This window comes from Camellia sinensis, chromosome 14 (genome assembly GCF_055761805.1).
Source record: "Camellia sinensis isolate YWXY chromosome 14, ASM5576180v1, whole genome shotgun sequence".
Classification (NCBI taxonomy): Eukaryota; Viridiplantae; Streptophyta; class Magnoliopsida; order Ericales; family Theaceae; genus Camellia; species Camellia sinensis.
In genome coordinates, this window is record NC_138974.1 from 108,415,561 (window position 1) to 108,433,173 (window position 17,613).

Genomic DNA, 17,613 nt, shown 5'->3' on the forward strand with positions numbered 1-17,613 from the left:
TGAAGAGAATTCTAAAAATAGTGTAAAACACCACGCACGATTCTGAATTCATCCTCACAAGTTTGCAACAAGAAACCACTTGAAATTTTGGAATGATTATGAAGAGCACTGTGATAACAATTCAGAATTCGTTCGAACCATTTGGGGGATCCTCATCAATGCTAGAGCTTATTAGTGAAATCTCATTCTTAATAGCACATTTGAACAATTACACATTTCCTATGTTTAATTGAAAATTTTCAAAGCTTTTCTTGTTCTCATTAGGTCACACATGGATTATTGTAGGCACAATTAAATGATCAAAAACTCAACTCTCATTCTCTTATTGATTAAAGGCAAAGACCCGAGGGTATACAACAGCAACTAAAAGGAAATGACCCAACTGAAACAACGACACAAGAAAAGACAAAGAAAATAAGATTCTAACTCGGCTCACGGCTCAACCACCCACAAGACACATCTCAAAGTTTGACCAAAATCATATCATCATTAGTATCCTAAACACAAAAGGGTTCTTCATTTTCCAACTCCATTGGCAGAATTCATGACAAACTTCAAGTAGCCCATTGGTGGGTCCCAACTTGTCTTTATTTCAACATCACTATCGAAACTCTCTTGGTAGCCTCTGAACTTCTCTTTGACCGAAGCAACTTCCCTCTGCAATTTCTCACACCATGCCCCTGGTTCAGAAGGTCCTTTCTAAGCACTTTCAATAATTGCCCCTAGTTAGTATTGAGACTCATTATTCCAACTATCCTTGATGGCAATAGTTAAGGGAGCTTCCCGCTTTACTTTAACCTCATTAAGGTCAAACACACTAAGATTGAGTAAGCCTTCCAACTCTTCAAAGAATTTTTTATTTTACTTTTCTTTCTCAAAATTTTTGATAAGGCAGAGATTTGAAGATTCAGGAATAAACACCATAGGTTTGGGTTCGTTAGCGGGTATGATGTACTGGATAGGGTCAAAGTTGATTATTGGCCAGACATGGATGCAATTTATGCTGTGGGGTGGTAATAGGTTGGTAGTGATATTGGGTTTTTGAGGTGGAGCTATCGTTTTGTTGTCGATGAGATCTTGAATCTCATAATGAAGATGATAGCAACGATCGGTGTCATGACCATGCTGTTAGTTAAAGGTACAGTATTTGGTCAGGTCATACCGGGCTAGGAGAATTTCAGGGATAGGTTGGGGGTCAAGGGGTTTGAGGTGGCCTTCCTTTGTGATGATTTGAAAAGCTTTGGACGAGGCCATGTAGAAGGGATTGAAGGTGCGATTTTGGAAGCAGCGAACACCAGTCCTAGAAGCATTGGCAAAGGAGCTGGTGGGTGTAGACTGGGTACTCATGGGAAGGACTCTTATAGGTTTGGGGTTGGAGCTAGGATGGATATTTCTGGTAAGGCATCTCTTTCCATGGCTTGGCCTTCCTTTGTTTGTTGACGCCATAATTTACTTGCGGTAACCCTCATCTGGACATTGCGATATTGAGTGCAAAAGTTTCATCCACAATTTTCTTAATAAGTACAAGGATTTGCCACTTGTTTAGCCATTTGATCTTCAAAGTCTCAATAACCCATCGGAGATGTGCACAAGGATCAATACTTGCCCAAGACTCATTCTTATTGCTTGCTGCAGCCTTGTCAAGGAATTAGATGGCTATATCTGGGCAAGACCCATTTGCTGTTGATATGGTACCATCCAAGCTTGAGATATCTTTGGACAATGTGCCCAATTGAGCTACCATTTTATTATCACCATCAACCTTCATCACAGTTTCAACTTTGGGTTGGCTCATTCATTTTTAGTTTGCACCAAGATTGAAGGGTTTTTGATACGAAATTCCCAATATAGGATGTAATAGATGATGAGACCAAAACCGCGAAGGTTAAATCTGTCACAGTTCTCTGAAGGTTTTTAATCATCCCAACATCTTAGAAGTAGTGGGTTCAGCCATTTGTGCACTTAGTGTATCTGAACTGAATTGGTCTGGACAAATTATTGAGTTGGGCCTTTCTAGAGTTCATTTTTCGGGGTTTGAGACGATTAGGGTTCAGGTGCGTCCATTATGCACAAGTCGGTACTGTAGACACCCAAATTTTGACCACTCGTAAGACTTAGGCACTTGATTCTGAACACTTAATGATAAAGGTTACATTGTGTAAATGGTTTGAAATCTCGACAAAGAAATCTGATTTCAAGCTCTAAACAATCCCAACTTGTCATATCCACTATATTTCTACCCAAGAAACTCAGTTTTGAATATTATACCAACCTGCATTGAACCTGAAAGAGAAGAACAGTGGAAATGCACTAAGGCCCGGCCGTGCCTCAGTGATGGCCAATCGGGCATCTTGACTTTTCAAAGCAATTTGTGTAAGTATCTGCCAGCTGTTTATTTCAGCAGATATTTTGATCTGCAGCTCAGTCTCTATAAATACGAGGCTGCTGGACTGAGGTGAATAGGTTGAAAGTTCGAAGAGAGTGATATATTTCAAGGTTTAGATATATCAAAGTATAAGAAACTAAAGAGTTGAAATCCTTCTTTAATCTTCCTATTTTCATAATCTATATATCATCCATCCATACCATATCAACATAGAGCTTGGACTTGGAACTTAATTGAGATTTTGAAAACCATAACTCAAGCTTGAGGGTGTTGGAATCAAGTTTGTCAACAAAGTGCTTACCTCCCTTTCAAAGGTAGAATTTTGCACCTTCTTCTTTCATCTTCTTGTACACTTTTCTTTTATTTTTCTTGCCTTTGTATACTGATTTTCAGAGTTGAATTGAGGCCCAAAAAACATGATTTGAGGTCTTGATATTGGAGGGGTTAGCCACCCCTCCTTAGGCTTTGTTCCATAGCTTTTTCTCTACTCTTTTAACTTACTTTTTCTTGCTTTTAGCTACTATTTTGCACCTACTATGGGCTGTTTTAGGACTGTTTTAATTAATTTAAATAGCTTATGCTTTGACTAGTTTGCTTGTTGTCTCATAAGTTTGCTTGTATAGCTTGTTGCATGTTTATTCCAAGCCTTTCTCTTTAAGTAATTTCGTTATTTAATAATCTCATTTTAATAATCGAGTCATCACTCATTTTATTTCATTTGAGAGTTGTTTCAAATGGTTGATGGTTATTCAACACGTGAACTAGAGTTTTGCACTTAATGGCTTAATCTCTATGGAGATTCATTGTCAACGGTGTAATCTTTCTTTCATGTTGAGAAGTACTTCTCATTTGATGCTTCTCTCCTTTTAGAGGACTTAACATCACCATGGACAAAGAAATTAATGAATGGCAATGACTAAAAGAATTGATTTAAAAGCGATCAACACACTTAAAGAAGATGGCTTAAACTACTTAGGCTTGGCCAGACGTTATGCCAAGTTAATTGAGTCAAGAATGATCACACGCTAATTCGTGACGTTTTGATGATTCTTGAAGCATCTCTACCACCCTCTTTGAGTTCACTTCATGACAAGAGGGAGGGATGGTCATATTCATTGCATTTCATCAATTTTTGTCCAAAATTGTATCCAAGATCATCAAGCAATCAATTTTCCCATTGATGGTTTTGGAATCAATTTCAACCTTCTTTTGAGGTTTTCCTATGACAAAGAAGTGTGAGAGGGACAAACAGAGTCCAGAACACTCTGTTTGCACTGTTTTCACTTCAGAGCACCAAATAGACTTACATGGAACAGAGCCATGGACGACCTTCTGTAGGCTCGGCTGGGCATCAATGAAAGGTGAGGCAGTGTGTTGTGCAGAAACAGAAGGCAGTGGCTGAAAGTGAAACAGAACAATCTGGGCAGACAGGGCAGCTTCTGGACGCTGCGCATGCGAGCATTGTGCATCTTCGGATTTGTAATTCATTATTTAGTTAGTTATTAATTCATTTGGTTCTATAATAATTAGTTTACTTTGGACTATCAAACATTGATTCGGACCCTCCTACGTGAGGATAAATATGTAATAATGTGTATGTCTTCCAACCCTACGTCTTTCTCTCTTTTATTTCCCAGCTTATGATGGTTAGTTTAGGGCATCATGTTTCGTTTAGCATACTTTATGTTTGCATCCACTTGTATTACATACATTGAGGCTCGGTTCATCATTCTAATCACGTCATTATTTCAATACTTCTTTGAATACTTGTTTAACTGTATGTTATCAAATTGATCCATATATTAGATTAGTAATCGAGCCTAGTAATTGCATATCACATGTATTGCATTATCATGTTACATAGGAATCATGCAATTTTCTAACTAGTTTCTCTCTTGGCTTGGAGTATGAGGTAAGCTTTTATTTGCTTTAGCATGATGCATAAGTGTGATTATTGCTATATCTAGCATTCTTACCATGAGGCTAACTACTTAATTGATAAACTGCTTGAATGCCTGTGGATGAAGGCTATTTGCTTGAACTAGAATAATTTGAATAATGTTCATATGCGATCACTTTTTCAAGTGGTACATATTCAAAACACTTTTTCAAAACAAACACGAATCAAATGTTCCAATGATTGTAAAATTAGTCTATACTTATATGCATCACATAGTAAAGTTAGTATAATAACCGGAACAAGAGCATATAATGTAAATAAAAATCACATCATGATTAGTAGAGGCCGATCTTTGATCGGGCGAGTGGGGTGTTCAATTCATGGCCTTCCCCTCTCGTACCTAAGTTCCTTGAACCAAGACACTTTGGTGATGACAGACTAATGGCCTTTGGCACGAGTCTCGAGTTTTCTAAATTTCCCAAAACAAAATATTCAGGTGGCGACTCTGTAAATCGGGCAAAATAGTCCATTTTTGGCATTTGATTCAAAATATCTATTTTCCAAAAGAATTGTCAGATTTGGACTCTTTTGCGTTTTCATTATTTCACATTACACTTGTGAAATAAAATTCAGAACCACGAGAGTCCGACACTGTAGGGCTTATTCGCCTTCTGAAAGGAGCGCGAAAAAGTCGAGCTATAGGTACCCTCTAGAATGAACACCTTAGGCTTGGGTAGATGAGACAAAATGATGTATATACTGGGGTTGTAGGTGGATGATAGTGTATGGATGAGGTTAAGGCGAGAAGGTAGTGGTACTCGGTTATGGGTAGGTAGTGGGTTAGTGGTGACGTTTGGCCTTTGCGGTGGAACTATGATTTTATTATCAATGAGATCCTAAATCTTATGATGAAGACAGATACATCGATCAGTACCGTGGCCATGTTGCTGGTAGAAGGCACAGCACTTGGTTGCATCTTGCCTGGGTAGGAGAGGATTAGGAAGAGGTCTAGGATCTAGGTGTTCGAGGTGTCCCTTATCCAACAACACTTTCATAGCTTGGGATAGGGCTATGTAAAGAGGGTGAAAGCTTTGGTTTTGGGGTCGGGTTGAATTGTAAGGTTGTAAGTTGGTTTTAGTAAATGGGTTGGTTGTTTTGGCTGAGGTGGTAACAATGCTGACTTTTGAATATTTCGCGGTGATGCTACTACTGCTAATAGCATTGGAACCGTGAACAAAGGTCTTCCTCATGGGTTTTTCCTCGTCTAATATGATCCCATGCTTCGTGGCATCTTCAATCTAAACTCTCATTTCATGTAGCTCTTTAAAGGTAAAAAGAAGAAGGACTATCATTTTTTGCAACATCTTGCTATGTAGATTTCTCACAACTATTCGAATCCGATTCTTCTCTGAAGGCCTGTTGGTCATCATGGCCGCCTTGGCTCTCCATCTTGTTATGAATCCCATGAAGCTCTCTTTGGGCTTCTAACAGATTGCTTTAAGTCCTGAGTGGTTACTTCAATTTGTGCATTATAGGAGTACTAAGTGATGAATGCCTCAATAGGTCCTTCTAACTTTGTTTCACTGAGTCCTCCAATTTAGCATACCAAGTAGCAACTATACCTGACAAAATTCACTCGAACAGAGATAGATTTTGGGCTCGAGCTAAGCCCATCGGCTTTAAGACATTTGAAAACAACTGGATATGCACCCTGAGGTCCTTTGATCCATCGAACCTGTCTACATGTGGCATCATGAATCTTTCTGGTAATTTGAGAGCAATTTTGGTATACCCATTCTCAATATCGGGGATAGAATTGATCCCTTGTGACTTTTTGAACAACTTCTCTAACTTGGCTATCTTCAGCATAGTCGGATCAAACTCAGTAAGATTAAAGGGAAGGAGCTCCTTGACAAGATGTACTGGAGCTAGAGTCTAGGCTGGCTTTTCTAGTTGGTCAAGGTCCAGGAAATTATCGACTGGCAGATGTGGGTCTGGAACCAGATGATTGATTAGCAGCGGATGTGTAGCAGTTGCCCCGGCTAGTTGTTACATCCCAACAATGGCATTATGCTAAGCAGCTACTGTGTCATCAAGAGTATCCATAGTCCGTTGGAGAACTATAAGCACGTCTACTAGATCCACTGGATTTTGGGCCATTATGGGATCGGGTGAATTAGCAATTATGAAACTGGGTGGATGTGACCTTATTAGAGATGGCCTTTGCGGGATTGGATGGACTGGAGTGTTTTTGATTTGGATAGGTCGGATTATATGGAGTGGGATGGGTTAAGCTTTTTTCGAGTTGGATTGCACTGGGCTTTTTTTGGATTGAGTATGGCTATTTCTGAATTGGGGATGACTTCTCGTGGGCGACCCACCAAAGCATACAAAATCAAACTCTCTTGACCTCAATGAACCCTCGTATCAAAACAAATACTCCATTAGATCATGGTACTGGACATGTTGGTCAGAACAAAGCACGACACAATTTTGACTTTTTAGTTCTAATCTTACTATAAATTCAACCATTCAGATACAATTCCCAAATTCTGATCCTCCACCAAACAAACACAACCCCCTAGATTCTAACCTTAAATTTTGATTTTGATATGACCCCAAATTTAAAAAGAAATCCCTTAAGAAAATAAAACTCTCCAAGGATTGGGTGTCCTCTTTCCTAAGATTTCACATTTGCATATAAGAAAGCATTCCAAACACCTCTAGAGGTTAAGGTTTCCTTATCCTATCTTTCTACGATCTAAGGCTCCACTATTCAAACAAGTGGCATCATCACATCCTAGACATAGGAAAACATCATATCCTAATTTTGGAAGTTACTAGAGCATCTGTACATGTACTTGGTCAGTTTGGTCAAAAAGGGTATCATAGAAAGACACTGATATACTTACCCTACTGAACACCTATAATTGAAGGGAGGATCAAGCAGTACATTGGTGGTCCAGATCCGAGGCTTGTGTTCCCACTATGATAGAGCCCATGTTTGGCAAGCTGTTCAGGATATCAGATGGCACACATAGTGACTTAAGCGCACCATGCATGCAATGCAATGAACATATATATGTAAACAAATCTCATATCACAGAGTTTGAGTCAAGATCTCTTAGTTTCCCCAACCGAGTCACCAAAAAACTGTAGGTGTCCCGGGGGTACTCGAGCATGCCCAAAAGTTTAGACTCCTGATTTCTTATCAGATATCACTAGTGTAGTGCAAAACAGAAAATGAGAGTCTAGATTTGCCAACTTTATAAAAATATCCATTTTTTCCCAAAACTATGCTAGAAATAGACTGTATCACCAAATTTCAAGATCGCCACCTAATCTTTTAGGGAAATAAGGAAACTCGTGACTTGTTCCAAAGGCCACTATTCGTCATAACGAAAGATGTCTCGGTTTGAAACCTTAAGTATGAGCGGGAAAGGTCATTAATTAAGCACTCCTGCTTACCTGATCAACTTATTGGCATCTACTAAGTCATGATATGAGTTTTATAAAGAATATATGCTCATATTCTGATTATTAATAATGCTAACATTACTATATGAAGCAAACAAGTATATATCATGTGGCTTATTTTGGTATGCTTTGATTTTATACATTTCGAAAGGTTTTTGAATAAATGTACAACTCACAAAGAAACTAAGCTCACATGCATCAGTCAACATCATCCCAACCCAATCAACACAACTTTCATCCACTGGCATTCAAGGAGATATATCACTTAAGCATGTAGCCATATGATAAAGTGCTATACATAGTAAAATAACATACACACCCGGGATGTTAAAACTTTAAACGCTCACCTAGTACTCTTCCATGGTAAGCCACAAAAGTTATATGCTATAAACATGTGCATGATCCTATATACAAATATCTAATGCAATATATACACAAAATGCAACAAGAGATTTGGCTAGTAACATTCGATACATAAATCATCTTAAGGCATGAATTAGTGCACAAAGGCACATAATGAAACCCATAGATGCAAATTAGTTGAATCTTAGTGCATGAAAGATAGATGCAAAGCACGAATATAATAAATAAGACGTGATGCTATATACAACATACACGAAAAGCATGTAAAGAAAAGAGATAAAAAGACGTGGGGTTGGAACTTATTACAATAATTCAAATGAAAAGAGAGAAATACAGAAGGGAGAGGGGAAGAAATTATTACAACAATTGAATGAAATAATAAAAGACAGAAAAGACATGGGGTTGGAGGAATTATTACAATAATGAATTGATTTAGCCCAATTATTGTTGAATCTAACAAATCATACTATATAAACAAAACTATTTAACCAACAGTTCCAGAAACACCTGGAAGAGCACTCCCCAAAAACTATTTGTTCTGCTTTGGGAAAATCATCTGGCCACACACAAATTGATTTGGCCGACCATAAAGATGTTTGGCCAAATATGACCTCCAAGGAAACTCAGCTTGGTGTAGAAAGGTCCAGAACAGAAGCAAAGCACATCTTCCAAGGGGTGCTCATTCCTTGTAGAGATCCTAATTTTTGTAATTACCTTTAAATCCCTAGCCTTGAGTTTATTTCAATAAATTCCTTGAATTTTCGCTTAATTGTGTTTTAAACCCTAGAATTAGGAAGGATCACGGATTAATCTGAGTAAACCGTAATCGATCACGGTAGATTAATCATCACCTTTAAAACCCTAGTATTAATTATTAGACCCTGTAATTATAGATTAATTATTTTAAAATCTTAATTCCCGATAACACCGTTTTCGTTTGGTTTCTCGCATTTCTTTGCACTTTAATTTAATGGGACCTGAATTTATTATTTTAAATTTTCTAATATTAGTATATGAATAATAAATATGAAGGTTTAATAAATTTAGACTTGGTCCATATATACTTCTATTTTATTTCATTCCAAACCATAATTGTAATATTTTCTTAATTAATGTACTTGTGCCTATTATTTTTTGTTTATAGATACAAATATCTCATATATATATATATATATATATATATATGTATATTTATTGGAGCTCAAGCAGTTGGCTATGTGATGGATGGAAGGGCCTTGATGGACAACTTTGAGAAATTGTACTTATGGAACTAAGTCCCTAAGAAACCTCCCAATTCTTTCTCTATATATATGCATACTTCTCCCCCTCATTTTACACATTTTTCAGCCATGCATTAGAGGAGCGAGAGATAGTGATCTTGGAAAGAGAGAAAAAAAAAAGAATAGAGGGAGAGAAGAGAAGAAGAAAAAAAGAAGAATTGTGTTGAGTCTTGTACAACAAAGGTAAAACCTGCATCACCTCTTCTCTCAAGTTCTTTTACCACTTGTTTTTCCCCTCCTAATACATGCTATTTGTATATATATATATATATATATGTTGTAATCTAGGCCTACACTCTTGTATAAATGTGTATTAATCAAGAAATTGTATGCTTCCCTTTCTTTCTTAAATATCCGACAACAATTCTTTTCCCTCTCTTAAATTTATTTTCCTATCAAAACTCCATAAAATCAAAATCTATTTTTATGGGGTAATATTAGGTATGTCTAAAGTATGTGATAATTTTGGTTGGACCTAAGGATATATTTTTTTAACCTAAATAAATTTTCTAAGTTTGTAACTCATAGAATTAGAAAAACAGTCAACTTTATCAATTTTTTAGAAAATTCAAAAAAAAAAAAAAAACTTGAGTCCACTTTTATTTGAAAATCTTAATCTTGGTGTTATATTCCAACTAAAATTTGTTTGAACTCAAGTGAGTGAGAGGTTTGAGAGAAAAATCGTTTTGTGTAATAGTGAACGAATCTGGATAAATCTTGATAATTCTGAATTATCTTAAAATCTAAAATACCTATCATACTTTTGTAAATTGACTAGAGTCATTTATCTACAAACGCACATGAGGCCAGGTACTTAGGGCCGATAAAAGTATTTTTTCCATAATTATTTTCCAACTGATTCAAATCTGAAATTCTGGAAATTTGTGTTAATGTGCTCTTAGTTGGTTTGTCACTCTTATGTGCTATGTTTCTTGAATGTTTAAGTCTTGACATGTAAACTACGATAAATTATGAATTTGGTTTACCATGCATAAATTACATTATGTTTAGTTTGGATTCGTAATTATCTTGACCATGCTTCGCTATAACTGAGAACATAATGCACTTAATAAAGGGAAAATCAAATGGGGTGGTAATGGGTTACGATCACTGTAGTAAATTTTATGGGATGATGAATGATGGATTCAAAAGTACAATATAGTGGAATGTATTCATTTTTGTGAAGTCTTGCGCAAGTGTGTTTTCGAACCCTAACTTGGCACGAAAGGTATTCTGGTTGCTTAACGGACTTGGGAGGTATAAGGATGGCAGTGAGGGTCTCACATAGGGAGAGTACCCTGAAAGCCCATTCCCTTGGGGTAAACCGTGATGTCACCACTAGGGTATGTAACCTAGGTGCGTGGGCATCATTGGTAATTGTCTGGTAAGCGATGCCCTGGTGGTTATGCGGTAAGCGGCGCGTTGGTATTGTATTAACCAATAGGGAGTCAGAATTGGTTGTGGCCAGTGTTAATGGTTGGGTACGAATGACATTCCACGAGGAGTTTCCTAGAACTAACTTAATTGACTGTTATTCTTGAGAACCGAAATTTAATTATAAGCTCTGCTTAATTATTGGTTTCACTGTATGTTATAATTGTGCTGTTCTTTGTGTTTACTAGGCATTCCAAGCTTATGGCATTTTATGCCAGGTGAAGGTGAGTATTACATCGAGAACAGAATCCCTAAAAGTTTTGAGGAACCATGATGCCATAGAGATTAGACTTTATATTTCTTGTATTTTGGATAATCTTTTTGTATCAAGAAACTGATCTGTATTTAATTATTTGTAGAATTTTTTTGTAGCTATTATTAAATTTTTTCTTTTAGTTTAATTACTTATATTTTGTGCTTAATTATTTGTATAATGTTGTGTATCTGCTAGTTAAGCCCTGGTGTATTGTTGTATTATATTACCTTGATGTCCCTGAAATTTGGGGCGCCACATTCCTTCTACCTCTCCCTCTCACAAAAAACACTTACGAAAGAGGTAGATGGGCCTCAACCTTTAATAATAGTATATCATAGCCGTATACAATAGATATTTTACAATAATTCAACAAATCAAATGAATCAAAGCAAAAAGCCTAAGAACTAGATGGGAACCTACATCATTTCTTTGTGAATAAGGGTAGGTTAGTACCCAAATCTATGTTATTAATTTAGAGAGAGTACACTACAAAAAAAATGACTTTTTGCGACGGTAAAATACCGTCGCTAATACTCCTTCTGCCGTCGCTAATACTTTTTGCGACGGCAAAATAACTTTTTGCGACGGCAAGAGGGGGTCGCAACTGCAGGGGTTGCAAAAGAGTTTTTGCGACGGTAAGTGCCGTCGCTAATGTTTTGCGACGGCATTTTTACCTTTTTGCGACGGTACCGTACAGTCGCTAATAACGTTTGAAATTTCTTGACTTTTTTGCGACGGTCCTATTTTACCGTCGCTAAAAACGTTATTTGAGACGGCAAAAAACACCGTCGCCAATAGTCTTTTTTTTAAAAAAACACTATTTTTTGCGACAGGTGGTGCCGTCGCAAAAAGTATAAAAAAAAATAAAATTTTCTATTTTTTGCGACAGTGTAATGCCGTCGCAAAAAATATTAAAAAATAATAAATTTCTATTTTTTGCGACATATAATATCGTCGCAAAAAGTAAACCCTGTAACAAAATTAATAAAAATATTAAAATTTTCTATTTTTTCCGACGGTGGGGCCGTCTCTCTCTAAGAGCTAATTATTTACATTCCATTCACAAAAACATCATAATAGAAAATAAAAATAAAAATTAATCAAACCATCAAATTCAATATTTTACAAAGAACAATTAAATTGTACATGTTCATAAAAACATATTTAAATTATAAAATTCACCCAAATCCTAAAAAAAATAAAATAATAAAATAAAATCTAAAAGAAACATATTTAATTGAATGTCAGACTCTCCAAGTGACTGAGAATCTATAAGAGGATTTGATTTTGATTTTGCTGTGAGATTAATCCTGGGGGATCCAACATCTGAATCATCACCTCCAAAAGCCTAAATGAACAAAAAAAACAAACATAATAATGAGGAAATAACAATGTCAGACCTGGTTAAATGTCTAAATAATAAAGAACAAATCACATTTTTTAAAGAAATAAACGAATGTTAAAAACAAATTATTACATTTAAAATAATTGTTGTTTCTATTCTTTGATCTGTGAAACTATTCAGCTAATCATTCAGCTCATATAATCTCTAAAGTGAGCACTAAATCCCTAGTCTTCCTCTTATTTAGTTTCTCAACCAAACCTGATCTTAAGGTACACTGTTCTGAAGGCACTGTTCACAGCATCCCAAAGGACCCAAACAGTCCTTTCCTTCTTTAAAAACATGGATTTTGCTTCAGCTCAATTAAAGCAACCATATTTTTGGTACAAAATCCAGAAGTTCACATTCCTTTTACTCAACACTGGATATGAGGCATAATAATGTATTGGCCACACATGCAGCAATATTCAATAGAGTGAGAATGTTAATATTATGAGAACAAAGGCAAAATACTCAAAATGCAGGTGCAAAATTATAATAGTCTTTTGGCATTCCTTAATCTCAGAGATAAAATTGAAGCTATTCAGGAAAACTCATCATTGGAGATGCTAAATATGTAGAGGCACTAACTGAAGTAACAAAAACACAGAAATGAACTTATACTAATTCCAAAATTTTCCTGCTAAGATAGAAAGAAGCTAATGTAGTAGAAGATCCTACAAATCTACAGAATTATGTGATTAGTACCCTTTCCATTTGCATTTGGTTTGACATCTTTTTACCTACCAGACTTCCAAAACAAAGGTTTTAGCCATGACACTGTATACTCCACTCGTCAGTTTTTTCTGTCAATTTTTTCTATCTTTTATCGTACTGCTCTTCTACCACCAAACTAAATTATGTCATAAGCATGCTTATCATACATTTTGAAATGACTTCCATCTTTTTCTAAAAGAAAACAAAGAACATTTAGCTTTTATTTATTTATTTATTTTATCAAAAAGGAGGACATTTAGCTCTTCTATGGTTGAATTTTCACAAATCACCATGAACATACCCAAGACTACATTTCATCCACAAATGACTGAGCTTACACCTTTTCCTTTACACTTTGTTCCATGTGTTATTTTCCTATCTTACAGTTAATATTTAACTAAAAAGATAGTTGTGAATCCAAAGTTGTGAATCCAAAGATCCATGGATTTACAAAATGTTGTGTTTTGAAGACCTAAACCCTCATTGTCAAACATGACAGCTTCCAAAATCAAGATATGACTAAAGTATCCATTGAGCTCAAGGAACAAAATTTTGTTACGTTACCATCAAAATGGTTGAAATATTTCCATTTCCCAGGATCTATAGACCTTAAATATGTTTAATTATTTAATTATTGGGCTCATATGAACATTTATATTGGCTTTAGTTTCTATTTCCAAATAATTCCATATATTCCCTTTTTTATTTTTTCCTTGTGTTAAAACATTTCTGAAACATTTCAGTTTCCAAGCGAACTTAAACAGCATATCGAAACAAAATTTTGATATAAGAGAATGCATTAGGAAAGGGGATAATCAACTACGTTCAAGATAAACTAAAACAAAGACTCTTAATCATTACCTCTTATCAACAAGGTCAGTTTTGTTCCCAACAATGACAATTATAACGTCACTGCCCCGTTCAGTGCGAACCTGCTCAATCCATTTTGTGGTGTTCAGGATTGATTGCCTTCCTACACCCCCCAAAACAAATTATCACAAGTGTATCATAGAAGGCATTAAGTCAGAAGAGCAAGCAAGATGCTTAGAAAATAAATTTGAATTTTTATTTTATTTTAAATAAGCTGCATCTGTTCAGGTGGCTGTAACCTATAACACACCATTTTTCAGTCACAACTAATCACAACTTATCTCTTTGTGGGAGCTTTTAAATCTAAAAACCATTTTAGTTAATGTACAAGTTCCATTTACAGTTTCATAGTTTACATTAACATTAACACTAATTAAAAAATTATTATTATTTATTAAATGAAAAAATTAAGATATAAGTCATTTATTAAATGAAATGATAAACAGATTGAATAATATGGCTACCTTATTCCTAGAAAGCTTCAACATAGAAGTTCTGGCAGCTTAGGGCAGCAAAAATACAACATCAGACCACTCTCTTTATAAGAAGATTGGTGGATCATATAATTCTATCCCTAGGAAGCTTCGACATATAAGTTCTGGCAGCTAAGTGCAGAAAAATACAAGAAGATGCAGATCCAATAATTCTATTTCAAATGATGCTCAAAAGGAGATGCCATCTCGATCTACAACATACCTATTCATTTTCTTTTGAAACTTGTTGCCCATTAGATGCATCGGACACCTACAATATGTTAGTATAATGTGTTAATAATTTCCATATGTATATATACAAATTGATAAAACGTAAAATTCGTTAATTTGTAAGTATTGCACCTCTCTCAAGCTCATACTCCCAGCCACACCCTGTGACTCTAAGAACAAAACACGTGTCGTTAGGTTCTTGATCGTCGTAGTGAACCTAGACTCAACGTCATCAATAAAAAGAATGAGCAAAGGTATAAACAAATATATGAACCCCATTTTTAGCCTTGTCATCTAGATTAAATAAATATATGCGAAAAAAGTCCAGGTATTAACATAAAAAAAATTGCACAAATATTGGTGTAAGTTAATTTTAAGCAACAAACAAAATCTTGGGAGTAAGATTTAAGGCCATCCCTTCAAACATCCACTCATTCAGATATATGTCATAAAAATCAAGGGAAACATTTGTCTTCATGTCTTTCCAATGGGAAATTGAATATCTCTTCATCGAAAGTTGTAAATTGTAGCACAGATCTGAGAACTGGCATATCAAGTTATTAACCTACAACTAATGACAATTATAATGGTGTTCTTGCAGCATATAGAATCTGTTGAGGAACAACAACATCATGAAGTGCCAAATTATAGTAGAGACACAATTATTGAAGGTTAGTAAGCCCAAGCTTGACTGTTCTACTTCCTATCTGCTTGTGTAGTATCATACTGGTCAATTGCATTCAGAAGAAGGTAAATGAGAAACATTTTGTGCAAAAGTAAATTGAGTGTATATCAACTGAAACTTCAATTGCTTTGATCTGTGAAAGTATGATATGCATGACTAACAGAAAATGGAGTGAGTTTGTATAAGACAAGCTATAGAGTGCCATGATAAAGAAAATCTGCAACCCAATGCTTGGGCATCGAACAGAAGAATACTACAAGATTAGCATGTATAATCTAACGCCAAAAATGCTATCTACTCCAAAAATTGCCTCAAATTTGACATGTACAGTATAGATTTGAAGTTGTTGTGGGGGCAGAAACAAATGAATCTTGTTTTCAGATTGTAAATTCTGGGTATTTTTCTAGGCAAATTTGATAGGTACGTAACATTGCTGTATCCAACGGCTTGAGTAAAAAACTCTAGTAAAAAATGACATCAAAATACTACATTCTTTTAAAAACAATCACATATTCTAAAATGACTTTATTATTTAGATTCATCGCAAGAGATCCGTGACAGAGCATTATAATCAGTAGCTTGTTTTAATACATAACAAGAGCATGTTGATCTATCATGTTGCTAACTAGTTTGGTACCTTGAAAAACTATACACACAAAAAGAACATAATGGCTATGCATCAGTTGAGAGCTAGACAGTAGATAGGTCACAAATTCAATTTTGTTATTTGATTCATTAGCATCAGCATGCTCTGGCTTCAGTAATAAACCAGCCCATTACTTGAGCTAGTTTGGTGTGATCAGCAAGATTTTAATTAGCAGTATTGGGAGGTGAATTCGTATAGGTGGCAGTGTAGTGATATGGGAAGTATGAAAAATCAATTGACAGAGTCTTGAATTTTTTGTTAGTCATGCATATCATAAACCAGCCCAAGGCAGATCTGTATGGGAAAAACAGATGAAGAAAAAAAAACAGATCATATATATATATATATATGTAACAGATCAAAAACCCCCCTATATACACTCACAGATGTATATATATATATATATATATGTGTGTGTGTGTGTATGAAAACCCCCTATATCCAAAATCCCGACACAGAGAGAGAGAGAGAGAGAGAGATACCCTTTGAAATCGGCGGTGAGGGAAGATCGCCGGTGAGGGAGGAGTGGCGGTGAGGGGCGAGCAACCGTCAACGTCGTTTGTGAGAGAGAGAGAGAGGGAGGCAGCAGCGGCGGTAAGGGAGGAGGATCGACAGTGAGGTACGAGCGACGGTGAGGGAGGATCGGGAGTGAGGGAGGATCGGCGGTGACGGATGATCGGCGCCGTCGTTGTGTGAAAGAGAGAGAGAGGAAGGCGAAACCCTAGTTGGAGAGAGAGACAGAGAGCGAGCAGGAGGAGAGGAGAGGAGACGGCTTGATGTGTTTGTGTTGTGTGTGTTATCAAACAAAACCCTACGCACACCCACAAATATGTTATCGTTAATGAATTTTTTATCAAAATAAAAATTATTAAAATAATTTTTATAGTTGATGAATTCTTTTTTTTCATTTGGTAAAGTTAAAAATTTATTTGTTTTATATTTATTTTAATGAATAAAAAATTATTATTTTTTTTTATTTGGTAAAAGTAGGAATAATATTTTCCATTAAAATAAAGTTAATTTTTTGTGGTCAATGAAAAAGAGAGAAGATAGATGAGAGAAGAGATAAATGAATGAGAGACACACAGAGAGAGAGAGAGAGTCAAATAGACAGAGAGAGAGAGAAGAGTGATGAATAAGAGAGAAAGAAAAGAGAGAGAAGAAGATGAAAAAATGGGTGAAAAGATATAGACAAAGAGAGAGACAGATAGAGAAAAAAAAAGAGCGAAAATAGATAAATAAGAGAGAGAGAGAGAGAGAGAGAGAGAGAGACAGAAAGAGATGAGCAAGTGAGCGAGCGAGAAAAAAATAAGAGAGAGAGACAGAGAGAGAAGATATATGAAAGAGATAGAGAGAAGAGAGATGGACGAAAGACATAGAGAAAAAGAGAGAGATAGACAGACATAGAGAAAAAAAGAGAGATAGACAGATAGAGATGACGACTTTTCTAAATTTTTGCTGATATTTCTTCACCATACCCTCCATCCTCACCTACCCAAGAGACGACGGGTGTC

At 35.8% G+C, this 17,613-nt stretch overlaps 1 long non-coding RNA gene across 1 annotated transcript; it reads right to left on the bottom strand.

The window, feature by feature from the left end:
* Positions 1 to 12,180: 12,180 nt before the first annotated feature.
* Positions 12,181 to 16,898, bottom strand: LOC114288647 (uncharacterized). The gene is made up of 5 exons (XR_014350808.1): positions 16,582 to 16,898; positions 14,901 to 14,985; positions 14,761 to 14,808; positions 14,056 to 14,167; positions 12,181 to 12,444 (listed from the first exon to the last, which is right to left on the bottom strand). It is a non-coding gene; the product is annotated as an uncharacterized LOC114288647 (long non-coding RNA).
* Positions 16,899 to 17,613: the final 715 nt, after the last annotated feature.